The sequence below is a fragment of the Cygnus atratus genome, chromosome 28 (genome assembly GCF_013377495.2).
Source record: "Cygnus atratus isolate AKBS03 ecotype Queensland, Australia chromosome 28, CAtr_DNAZoo_HiC_assembly, whole genome shotgun sequence".
Classification (NCBI taxonomy): domain Eukaryota; kingdom Metazoa; phylum Chordata; class Aves; order Anseriformes; family Anatidae; genus Cygnus; species Cygnus atratus.
This window is the reverse complement of record NC_066389.1, coordinates 1,880,555-1,893,155: the sequence shown is the minus strand read 5'-3', so window position 1 is coordinate 1,893,155 and position 12,601 is coordinate 1,880,555. Positions and strand designations below refer to the sequence as shown.

The 12,601-nt window shown below is 55.9% G+C and overlaps 1 protein-coding gene across 1 annotated transcript in view; it reads right to left on the bottom strand.

The window, feature by feature from the left end:
• Positions 1 to 1,645, bottom strand: part of OTUD7B (OTU deubiquitinase 7B) — a 36,942-nt gene extending 35,297 nt beyond the window's left edge. Inside the window, exon 1 of the mRNA XM_035571794.2 lies at positions 1,426 to 1,645. The gene's annotated coding sequence lies outside the window, so the exon portion shown is untranslated. The remainder of the gene's footprint in view (positions 1 to 1,425) is intronic.
• Positions 1,646 to 12,601: the final 10,956 nt, after the last annotated feature.

Genomic DNA, 12,601 nt, shown 5'->3' with positions numbered 1-12,601 from the left:
ATTTTGCACCCGCTTATTTGGGCTCTTTGTGCCCGACTCCGTCACGGTAACCGGCGCGGCCAGGCCAGGCTTCGTCCTCCCCAGGGCGGTGCTCGAGCCTAAATTATTCAGATCAGCTCCACAATGCCAGGAGACACGGATACCTGCACGTCGGGGGCGACTTAGGGGGAAAGACACCGCGGCCGGCGGGGACCCAAGCAGAGGAGCAGCTGCTCGAGGGCTCCTGGCAGGGAAGAACGGGGCCGGGGGCTCCTCGAGGTGCTCCTCATGGGGACCAACAGGGACAGGGGGGTCCTCAGGGGGATGAACGGGGACAGGGGCATCCTGCGGGGCTCCTCCGGGAGATGGGGGCTCCTTGGGGGCTCCTCACGGGGACAAACAGGGACAGGGGGATCCTCAGGGGGCTCCTCATGGGGATGAATGAGGAAAGGGGTGTTTTCAGGGGGATGAAGGTATCCTCAGCGGGTTCCTCATGGGGATGGGGGTTTCTTATGGGGACAAACAGGAATGGGGGCTCCTCAGGGGGACAAACGGGGACAGGGGTATCCTGGGGGGCTCCTCAGGGGTGGGGGGGGATCCTCAGGGGCTCCTCAGGGGGAAGAATGGGGACAGGGGGATCCTCAGGGGGACAAACGGGGATGGGGGGTGTCCTCGGGGGGCTCCTCAGGGGGACGGGGGCTCCTCAGGGCACTCCCCGTGGGGACAAACAGGGCCAGGGGCACCCTCGGGGGGATGAACGGGGCCGGGGGGTGTCCTCAGGCGCTCCTCAGGGAAAAACGGGGACAGAGGCTCTTCGGGGGGGCTCCTCACAGGGGCGAACGGGGAAAGGGGGATCCTCGGGGGGACAAACGGGGACAGGGGGGATCCTCGGGGGCTCCTCAGGGCGCTCCCCGTGGGGACAAACAGGGCCAGGGGCACCCTCTGGGGGACGAACGGGGCCGGGGGGTGTCCGGGGGGGCTCCTCAGGGGGATGGGGGCTCCTCGGGGGGCTCCTCACGGGGCCCCACGGCCCCGAGGCGCGGCCTCGCTCCGGGCCCGGCGTCGGCAGCGAGGCCCCCACGGGGCCGTGTGCGGGACCCTCCCGGAGCCGGGGCTGCCCGGGGGGAGACCGGGTGAAGCCCGGAGCAGGGCGGCCGGGCCTCGCCGGTGGTCGCGGGGCCCCCCAAGGCTCCGTGCCGGGCCCTCGGTACCGGGCACCGGGCACGGCCCCGGCCCCACCGGGACTCCCCGGGCCTGGCAGCGGGGGCCCAAAGGGCAGCGCGGACCCCGCCGTGCCCGGCCCCGACCCCGGCTCCGGCCCCACCGGGACCGCGGCCACCGGGAACCGGCGGCGGGGCCCCAACCGGGACCCCCCCCCCCCCGCTACCGGGGCCCGGCGGGACCCAGCCGTGCCCGGAGAGCGCTCCGAGCCGCCGGGAACGTTACCTGCGAGCGGCTCCATGCCGCGCCCGGGCCACTGCAGCCGCCGAGGCCGAGGCCGCGCTCCCGGAGGAACCGGAGGGGACCGGGACCGGGAGAAGGGGGGGGGGGGGGGGGGGGGGGCGGCGGAGGGGTGCGGAACGCCTTGCACCGCCCCCGTGCCCGCCCGGAACGTTGACGCCGCCCCCGCGGCCGCCCGGAGCGCTTTCGCGGGAGCACGCGGCCTCCTCCGCCCCGCCCTCCCCCCCCCGGGGCTGGGCAGAGCCAATGGCGGCGCGGGTGAGGCCCCGCCCCGGCGGCGGCGCGTGGCGCATGCGCGGGTTGGGAGAGGGAGGGAGGGGGAGGGAGGGGCGGGGCTTCAGCGGTGGGGGGCGGGGCTTGGGGTCCTGGGTGGGGTCTGCGCCCCTCTGTAGGGCCTGGGTGGGGTCTGGGCACCTGTATGGGGCCTGTATGGGGTCTTTATGGGGTCTGCGCCCCTGTATGGGGTCTGATGCCCCTATATGGGGCCTTTACAGGGCCTTAATGGGGTCTGCACCACTGTATGGGGTCTTTATGGGGTCTTTATGGGGTCTGCACCCCTGTATGGGGCCTTAATGGGGCCTTTATGGGGCCTTAATGGGGTCTGCGCCCCTGTATGGGGTCTGATGCCCCTATATGGGGCCTTTACAGGGCCTTAATGGGGTCTGCACCCCTGTATGGGGCCTTTATGGGGCCTTTATGGGGTCTGCGCCCCTGTATGGGGCCTGTATGGGGTCTGATGCCCCTATATGGGGTCTTTACAGGGCCTTAATGGGGCCTGGGCCCCTCTGTGGGGTTTGTGGGGGGTCTGTACTCTCTATGGGGCCTTTATGGGGTCTGTGCCCCTGTATGGGGCATTTATGGGGTCTGCACCCCTCTATAGGGCCTTTATGGGGTCTTAATGGGATCTGGGCCCCTCAATGGGGCCTTTATGGGGCCTGGGCCCCTCTATGGGGTTTATGTGGGGTCTGCAGCCCTCTGTCGGACTGTACCCCTGTGTGGGGCCTTAATTAATAGAGTCTGGGCCCTGTTCTGGGGTTTGTGTGGGGTCTGTACCCTCTGTGGGGCCTTAATGGGACCCGCACCCCTCTATGGGGTCTGAGCCCCTGAGTGGGGTTTGTGTGGGGTCTGCGTGGGGCCTGTGCCCCTCGTGAGGCTTCTGTGGAGCCCGCAAACCTTACACAGCATCTTCACCCCACAAGAACCCCGGACACCAGGCGGGTCCCGATTGACCCCGATACCGCTTCACCGAGGGGGGGGGGGAAAAACCCCTCGGGACGTTCCCCCGGGAGCGGGGGCCGGCGGTGCCGGGTCCACGGCGATCCCCCCACGGCCCCGAGCGGCGCGGGGCCGTCACGCGCTGATCCGGGCGCTCAATGGCCGCCTTTGTTCCCCGCGCGCCCTCGCCCTGTTTGTGCCTCGCACAAAAGGATTGTTTACGGGGCCAGGGCGCAGAAAAGCCCGGCGAAGAAAGAACCGTCTGTGCCGCGGGGTCCCGGCCTCCGGAGAGGCTTTTTTGGGGTTTTTCACCCCCCTCGGCGCCGCGTTTGGTCGGAGGAGGGACGGTGCTGAGCGCCCCCGAGGTCTGGGCCGTCCACAGGCCGGGCTTGGTGTCCCCCTCCTCCCTCGCAGGGGGTCAGCGGGGCGCTAAATAAAGCTAAAATCTCGCCTCTCTGCTGCCAGCCCTAATTTAAACCTTCGCCCGTCGCCGCAGCCGGGGTTTGTGAGGGGTTTGTGAGGGGTTTGTGAGGGACGGGGCGCACGAGGAGGTCTCTGCGTGTCCCGCTGGCAGTGCTGGGCTGAACCACGGCGCCCGACCCTCGCTGCCTTACGAGCTCAGCACCAATTCCACCTCCTCAGCCCCGTTCGGAGCTCAGCATCTCGCTCTAGTGCTTTCCCCCGATGGGTAGAGCGCGTTGGGGCCGTGCTGGTGGCCGTGGAGGACCGATGTGCCATGGGGGCAGCTCCCCTCCGTCGTGCCGGGGCTGAGCAGAGCCCAGGAGGCCAGGCCCGGCTCTCCCTGCGACCGGAGCTGAAGCTGGGGCGAAGGAAAACCCGCTCGTGGCGACTCAAACCCGCCTCCGTGCCCTCAGCGCCGCCGTTCAGACCCCTGCTCGCGCAGCCGAGCCCGCCGGGCTGCCAGCGAACACCTCGGGGTCGTCTCCCGAGCGGCTCCTCTCACACCTCCTCAGTGATCCCACCGACAGCGCGCAAACGGCTCCTTTGGGGTTTTCCAGCCCCGTCCCGGGGTCCTGCCGGACCTCCCGCAATCATCCCGTCGGCGGATGCTCCGCCAGGCTAAGCGTGGAAGCGCAGGCTGGTTCTGAAAATACAGCTTGGCCCCTTGGTGGGAAACGGGGCCTAACCCGCAGGACGCAGGAGCACGGGGAAGGGCTTTTTGGAGGGGACAACGAGCGGCGGGCACGAGCCCACCGGGGCGACTCGGTCGCAGCGGGATCTGGTTTTCTCCACGCGGTGCCGAGGGGTGCCCGGCCAAGTGACAAATGCCTTTGGGGCTCGCTTCCAGTGACCTTAGCACAGCGTCAGCCGCACAGCAGTGCTGTTTGGGGGGGCGCTGACACTGGGAAAAATTGGGGTGAGCTTGCAGCGGGGGCAGTTTCGTCTCCCAGCCCCGGTCCCTCGGCAGAGCGCAGGCCTGGCGCCGCGGGGTGCTAACACGACCCGCGTGGTGCCAGCAGGGCAGAGCGAGCCTGCTTTGCCCCAATTCTGCCCGTCCAGGGAGGCAGGGAGCACCCCCAGGAGGAGGGACGAGGCGGGTTAGGTGTGGGATCAGCTGAACCTGCTGCCGTGGGACCGCGGGGACGTTGCGAGCGGGGGGAACGCAGCTCAAAAGCCCCGGCAGCACCGGGCCCCATGCGCAGCGTGGGGACAGCCCCGCGGGGACCCGGGCCCCCGATCCCGGCCGACCTGGAGCCAAGGCGACAGGAAAAGAGCAGCGGCCAGCTCCAGGCCCCGCACAACACCCACGTGAAAGATCGCGGAATCACAGCGCCAGGGCTGATGGCAGACGCTGCAGTCCCGCAGGCGACCGAACAGTTCGATTCCTGCTGCTCGCCGCGGTGCCGTCGGTCTTTTGGGGACAAATTCTGGTGCGACACAAGCAGGGACGGCTCCACGGAGCCGTGCGGGATCTCCCCCACCTACCTCAGCCCCGACTCGGTCTCTCTAACCCTCCAGAGTCTGTTTATGGATTGGATTCTTTTTTTTTTTTTTAATTCCCCTTGGATGAAAGCTGTCTCAGAACTTCCTAGCTGGAAACCTCGCAGCAGCTCCTGCGCAAGTTGCTCCGCAGATGCCAGACAAATAATAGTGCTTTGCACTTCTAAAGAGCCTTTCATCTGAGGATTTCTGAGGACTTCACATATGGTAATGCATTAACCCTTCCGACAGTCCCCGGTTTTATTCCATTCACTTCACAGACGTGGGAGGCAGCCCTCAATTCTGGGAGGTTAATGGACTCGTCTGCGTTCCCAGCGTGTCAGCTGCGAGGCTGGTAAAGGAGAGCAGGATTCCCCGCATCCAGCCCTAATTGGCAACGGTGGAAAGTGAAAACTCGTGTTTTTCCAAGCCTGGGCAGCCCAGTGCCAGCTGCTGCTATTGAACTGCAAAGCCCGAGCATCGCCTCGTGTTTATCCTCCTGGGAGCAGGAGCAAGGAGCCGGCGCAGGGGGAGAAGGAGAGAGTGCCAACGTCAGGAGGGGAATCAAGGAGGAAAGCATCAAACGCCTCAGCTGAAAAACCCTGTTTTCACTCAATTTCTTTGTGAGGAAAGCGGTCTGGTTATTTCGGCTGGATCGTTGTCAGAAATCATGCGAGAGAGAGAAGAGGACACAGGAAAAACGTTAGGGTGAGGCTGTGGTGGCAAGAGGCAGAGGTGGAGCTCTGGGGGAAACCCACATCTGGCTCTGCCGCCATAGGCGTGCCCTGGGGTCGGACCTTTCCTTTGGAAAACCCCAAAGCACAAGGAAAAAAAATCGGAAGAAAAAATCTGAGACAGCTCTGGGCCTGGTGCGACACCCTTGGCACACCCCCGTGACAGCTGGGGCGGACCGTCTGGGTTGGAACGCCTCGGAAATTAAAATAACATCGTAAAACTAATTAAAAGCTCCTAAAGCCAGAGGCGAACTAAAGCCCCGAGCCACATTTGCCTCACTATATCATTAGTGCCCCTTCCATGGAGAGCAGGGAAGATAAAATGCCCGCCTGCCCGAGAGGCACGGTGGCACGGACTTGGTTTCAGTTTCCAAATGGTGCTGGCTCCGCAACAGCGCTCCTCATCTCCTCCAACAAGGAGCAAACCCAGAGAGCTGCACAGCGGGCAGAGCCTGGAGCTCCTCCACCTCTTCTGGAGCTTCGGGCGTTGCTCGTTGGCACAAGGAACGGCCAAACCCCACGGGGGCGATGCTCCGGACCGCCAGACAACAGCACAACCCCCCCCCCCGTCCCTACAGCACCCGCAGCGCAAGCCGGCAGCGCGACGCACCAGCACCTTTCCACCAAGGATGCGAAAAAGATTAAAGCGCGGTCGTGACTGAGCGCGGCGCCTCGCAGGGATTTGCCAGGGGACATCAGGATAAAGCAGAAGAGTGCCATAAAGAGGATAAGGGATTGGGGGCGGTGAGGATAAAGACGGGAACAGATGGCAAGCGCTGCCAAGACACCGGCGACGGGAGGCAAGGCACCTGTGAGAGCAGGGCTGCCGCTGTCGGGGTTCGTGCCGGCGCCGCTCCACCTCCTCCTGGACTCGACCACTGAGCTCTGGGCCCTATTGTGAAGAAGACTCTTAAAGGCCTGAGCTCACAGGGTTATTGAAGAGCTTTCCTTACCTTAAAACTCTCTGACTTTTTTCCAAAAAGCTTCTGGAGTGGCCAATTAACTCAACGTCGCTGATGCATGGTTGCAGATTCCAAAAGACGACTGGGGAGGTTCCGGACCCAAAAGGACCTTTGCTTGTTTACTTGCTTCCCCCCGTTCCCCCCCCCCCCCCCCCCCGCCGCTGTTAAAAGGAAAAGTACAATGAGATTATGAAAAAATAATGAGGTGCAGTAAACCATTGCCCATAATGAAGTGTGCTCAGTTTCCAAGGCCAACAGGAAACCACAAGACTTACTGTAGGCCAGCTCAATAGATGCAGAAATTGTTCCCAAGGCAGTTAAATGGAGTTGCTTGTACTTACTAATGAGAGATAATTGAGGAGGAAGAAAGCCATGCCTACTCGTGGTGCGATGACTTTTTCTTTTTGCTCAGAAGAGCAGAGGGTTAAACGGCAGCTGACACGTAAAGCTAGCAGGAAAACAAACTCAGTTTTGGCTTCGGAGGCCTCAAGCTCTTCAAAAACAGAGCCTTGTCCAAACCCCCTTTTATTTGCCGAGAGCCTCTTCTTACGGCACGTTTCCTCGGGAGACCCGAGCGCTACAGCAGGAGATGTCTCAGACCTGAGCATCGCTCCCCGGGTAAGGGACTGACACAGAGAAGGGCTCCGAGGCTCTCCCAAGCCACCAGAAACCAGACACGGAGCCAGGACTGGGGCTGCTGTGCCGCGAGCTACGCAGCCTCTCTTGCACATAGGAGAGAGATAAAGAAAATTATTTCCTACTGATGAAAACCAGGGGAAGAAAAGTACAGTGAGGCACGCGGGCACACTTGTTTCTGAGCACCTATGCCATTTTTCAAAGTCTGCAAGAATTTCAGCTCCGCTCCGCTGGCAGCGGTTAGCTTTGCCAGCGATCTGCTTTTCCTCTCCTGCGCCTGAAGTTATTTTTTACCCTTTTATTGACGTGATAGGAAAATAGCTTTGCTGAAGATGTTAATTTACGGGCACAAAGCCCGAGTTCTTGAGCCGTGCTCGCCACGGGCTGACCCGGCCCCAGTGTCGGCGCTGACAAAGCCTCCAGGCTGGGAGCAAAGGGACTCAAAAGAAACACCGGCGGCACTTCTCCGGCTAAAGGGCTGCTGCCTTGAGGTGTTCGGGGCCTTCAGGGAGACGAGCACTGAAGCTCCGTGCGGCTTAAGGCCCTGACAGAGAGGTTACCTTGGCAGGCACACGGGGCGCAGGCGGAGAGCAGGCCCTGCCGGGCACCTCGGTGCGTCAGCTTGCTGCTGGCACCAAGAACACAAAAGGCAGGAGCTATTCCACGGCGTTGTTTGACTCAGGATGGTTTCAGCTCTCCTCGAGGCAGCCTGCTTTTCAGCCCGAGCCTCCAGGATTTCACCTAGGCGCTCGTGTCCAGCCAGACGTCTGGTCTGAGCGGTTACGTGCACGAAACCGTGCCTCTGGTTTGGAGTGGGAAGAAATAAGGAAGGCGCAGCCCAAGCCAGTAACGTCACTGCTTTGACACATGGCTCAAACAGAAAATAGCGGGATGAAATGTGGAGTACGGGCTACGCAAAGCGCGCGTCTGCAGTTCCTCCGAACACAAGGAATGCTGCCCAAATCAGCCCCCAGTTTTTGCTGTTTCACGTCCCTACGGAGCAATTCCTCCGATTAGCTACCCTGAAATCTTTTAGATAGCCGGGACAGCTACTCGGATTTGGCAAAAGAGCCAGTCTTATCTGCTACAGCACAGGTTGCGATTCCTTTTTTCCTACACTAAGAACAAAGCAGCACGATTTCAACGATGCGCGACACCGGCGCGTGGATCAGAGGCTGCAGAGAGGAGGACAACTGTGACATGGCAGCGCGTGACGTCCCAGCAAACGCAGCAGGCCCTGGCCTACTTTCCCTTGGAAACGAGAAAAGGAAAATCTCCTTTTTAAATAATCGAGATAAAAATTGTTCTCTTAAAATAGGCATCCCCGTAATCCTGGGACAATCCTATTGACTAAACTTAGGTACCCAAACCTGCCCCAGGTCTGTTACGCTGTTTAAATAGTAATTGGACTAGAATAATTAATAATGAGATAAGCAGAACTTTATTTATATAGATTGAATAAATTCTTAAGTAAGAGTTAAGTTAAAACCAATGTCAAACATGTTGTTGTCCTGCAACAATTCATGTTGACATTAAACCACACTTCCACCATCCGAAGTCATCCTGCGGGAGAGGAAAATAAAGAAAATAAAAACAAGTTCGCTTTAAACATCTTTTCTGCAAATAAAGCTTAAACACCTTAAAAGTAAGATGGACGTTTTTACTCTCAGTAGCTGATAAAATAATCACGGGAACCATTTTTACCCGGGAATATTTCTTTTGTTAGTGGCAGGAAGTTTTTATCACCCCCAGTATTTGCTCATCTACTGCTCAAAGCTCAGGCATGGAAGGGGGAAAACAAAAAGAGATCAAAAATGAGCAGCGCCTGACCACAATTTGCTGCATTCACACGAAGCCAAGATATCTGCGTTACTTGGGCCGGCGACTCTCCAACCATCCGGCTAAGTTTAGAAGGCAAATAAAGAGAGGTAAAAAAGGTAAAATCTGCATCAAGAGACCCACTCTGTCTTTTGAAATAAATTAGCTGGATAAATTAACCAAAGCTCTGTGTTGCTAGCTTAGCATGCCTCTAATTTTGCTCACTACCACTGCCTGGCTGTCCTTTTCGAGGAGGCGCTGGGATCTTCTCATTATTTTATACGTCTGATTCAGGGGAACCTGGGGGAGCTCGGTGCCAGCCCAGCCGCTCGGCTCTGCACTACAGCAGAACAAACAGTCCCTGACTCAGAGGGATTTTGAGAAGACGTTTCAAACGCAATCCCTCCGCTGGCAATTTAAAGCCAGGCTCCAGCAGCGTAAGGCAATTTGCAGCCGATTGGGTATTTTTCTATGGCTGGATGTCTCGCAAGCATCAGACTTTCTTTTCAGATGGGTCCGATGCTACCTGAATTTGACCCAAAATCGGTACCTGATGTCCCGACGTCGACACTCAGCGCTGGAGCGGAGATGCTGTTACAGCTTTTGATGCAACGATAGGTTTCAACAATAAAAATAGAACTTGGTGTATTTCCGTCCGTACTTTACATGTTTAATGTGAACATAATTTCACAGAGCAAATTTCTAAAACAAACCTACTGCATTCGTTCTGTTACACGTTACCTTGAGCTTTCTTCACCTGTCTGAGTTGCAACAGTCCTGCAATGAAAGAACATTCCACCCCCAGTAATTACATTAATTTTGAATTCTTAGAGTAAAATATTAACGTTAAAAATAATTCTCGCATTATACTTTTGATTCCTTAATTCATCAAGTCAAATCTATCACTGAAGAAAATGGCAAAAGCATAAAAAAAGACATTTGTATTCCTTTAAAGGCCAATTAAGGGACGTACTTAAGGAGGAGACAACACTCTCAGCTTATTTAGTTGAAAAAAAATCATCACTGACATTGTCACAAAAGCATTTCCAAGGAAACCGGACAAATAATTAAACGATAAGTACTTCCCAGACACCGAATCATTTAAAAACTAAACAAGGCCAGAAAACAATAGGATGCAATTAAATACCGACGCTTTCAGTTTGCAGCTAAAACACCAAAATCTTTTTTTTTTTTGTACAAAACATCTGTAGGGACGTTGACTACCTGCTCTAAGCACTCTGCAGGATGCGACCCTGAGCATTTCCAGGAGTAAAATTAAATTTGCAACGGGACCTCGGGGGGTAATCCAAGCGCGTGCTTAGCAGGCAACACGCGTGGGGCTCACCTGACGAAGGAAAGGGGAGTTGCTTAATTGGAAGCGAAAGGCAGGGTTTAGTCCTTTATCCATTTTGCTATAAATAGGGACGTGACGGTTCGGGCTCTGTTTTGTTTAGCCCTGTTTTAGCTCCGTCACTCTGGAAATAGCACCTAATCCCAACTGCTGTTCCTGTGAGATTAACGGGACCAGAGGCTGTTCCGGGTGCTCAAACATTACCGAACCAGAACTGGCGTTCTTGCGAAGGAGCATTACCTAATTCTCAGCAGAACTAGGTAACTTCCTTGTCCTTTGAGCCTGGAAGCACACTTTTTGGACTCACCAAGCTCTCCCATCCTGCGTAGCCATCAGCACCAGAGCACAGACAGCTCTGAAAGCCCGTGGCAGAGGGCTTGCAGCACTGAAATGTTTCTGTCTTACAGAGCAAGCTGCTCGCCCGGCTTTGAAATCAGCCTCGCAGCAAATGCATGAAGCTACTTGGACAGAAATTGAAAAAACCTGCACGATTTTGGGCACAAGGAGGAGAAGGACTAGTGGTGGAAGAGGGAGAGATGGGAACCAGGGGAAAAGAAGAGAGGGGGTGACAAAACCTCTCAAAATACGTGATTTGCAGAAGTGTGTGAGTGGTTGACACGAAGGAAAAAAGGCTCCGATGCCATCTGTAGGTGTCCCAAACGGAAACCTACGGGGTCAGAACTTTCCCACCACCTGGCTTTCAAGAGCGGGTTCCTCTTTTCCAGACCTCTCCCTTTGGCAAGACGGAGATTTCACTACAGGACCTAGCGGTTTTAAGGGCAGGTGAGACGTTACATCCTCCCCTTTCCCCGTTGCTGCACCTCAGCAACGTCCCAAGAGATGTAGGGGTTACGACCAAGAAGATTCTGAGTTTTGTAGGGCCAGGACAACGCCACGGCAGCCCCGCACCAGCACCTCTTCCGCAGCCCTTACCTTTCCTCCGCTCCGCAGGCGCCCTCTGTCTGAGTGCTGCAGGAATTCAAGCACAATCAAAATCATTTCAAAACGCCACTGATCTTTCGTAGTTTTCTCCAGCAGTTGCATTTTGGGGCTATTTGTGCTTAATTAGTTATTTAATCTAAGCCGCTGCCAGCTTCCACTTAAGCTCCAGGGCTTTAATTAAAGCTGATAGCGAAATAATACTGAAATAGGGTGTCAGTGCTTCTCAATTTTTTTTTTTTTACAGAACAAAACAAACGAAAGACAAACGTTTCACAACTCAAATCTAAGTCTTTCAAATAAATAAATAAATATTAAATATATGTAGCCACTAGGTTTGTGAAAACACCTTGGAAGGCACCCAAAATTTCTGTGAATTAGCTGGTAGACGGATCACCTGCGAACTCTGAAAAGCAGAGTTCTTCCTCTTACTAATTTACCTCATCAATTCAGCTAGGAAAAAAAAGGCATTTTTAAAGTGAGGACACAACACATGATCTCCTGTTGTTATTCCAAGAGGCACTGGTTAAGCAAACCTTTCCCCTCGCTCACCTCGCGTGTTTGGTCTGGCCCCGTGGCGTTCTCTTATCTGCTAGGTTAAAAACAGAGGCACAATCCTTGTAACGTTTCGAGTTCCCTGCAGGCTGCGTGCTTCACATCCTAGATATTAACTAGGAATGCAAAACATTTTTCTTATAATTTCATTTCAGCTGTAACAACACCAGTCAGGCTCCTAATACTGCACGAACGTTTTCTCCCTCACTTAAGCTCGTGGTGGCTACGAGCAGGTGGGACGTGCGCCAACGCAGCACGGGGCTGAGCCTCCGAGCACAGCTCTAACAGGGTGACACAGGAAAGGAAAACACTCTCAGCTGTTCTCTCACTGCTTGTAGATAACATACCTGGGCCGTTAAGATGCTCGGACTCTTCATCCTAAACAGGAGAGAGAATTCAGTTTAGAAGCAGACAGAAAAAGCAAGGTTTTTTTATTTTTTTTTACAAGTCTTAAGGAGTCCACTTTTGGAATTTCACTTGTGCTTCCCATATGCCCCACAGGCAAACATTTCTCTACCGCAGGTGGAGGAGATAAGGGCCAGTTTACAGCTGCTTTCCCTTTGCTCCATTTTGGGATACAGGGGTTTTGCTGTTGTTTTCTTTAAAACTGTTCCCGACACTTGCCTCATCTCTACAAAAAAGGGCACAAGCTCCCATCATTTTTACAATTAATGTCTCCAGGGCTTCCTTCCCTTCCTCTGACTATTTTTCATGTCACAGCAGCACAGCTGTACGTTTTAGAGGACACGTAATCTCATCAGAGCCCTCCGAGAATTTGTCAAGGCACTGACATATTTACCCAGAAGTTGGTGACATTTAAGTAGTTGGAGATCTCGCCGGAAAGTCTCTCGATCTCACTTGGAAAAGAAAGCAAAATGCAAATAGATGTGTTACTCGTCAGAACCATTCTCAGGTACAAAGCTGATAAAGACATCGATTTGTCACTGAACTTTAGGCACCAGGAATTGGGAAGATTTATTAATCGCGGGTGAAATTCGCTCTGCCCTTCT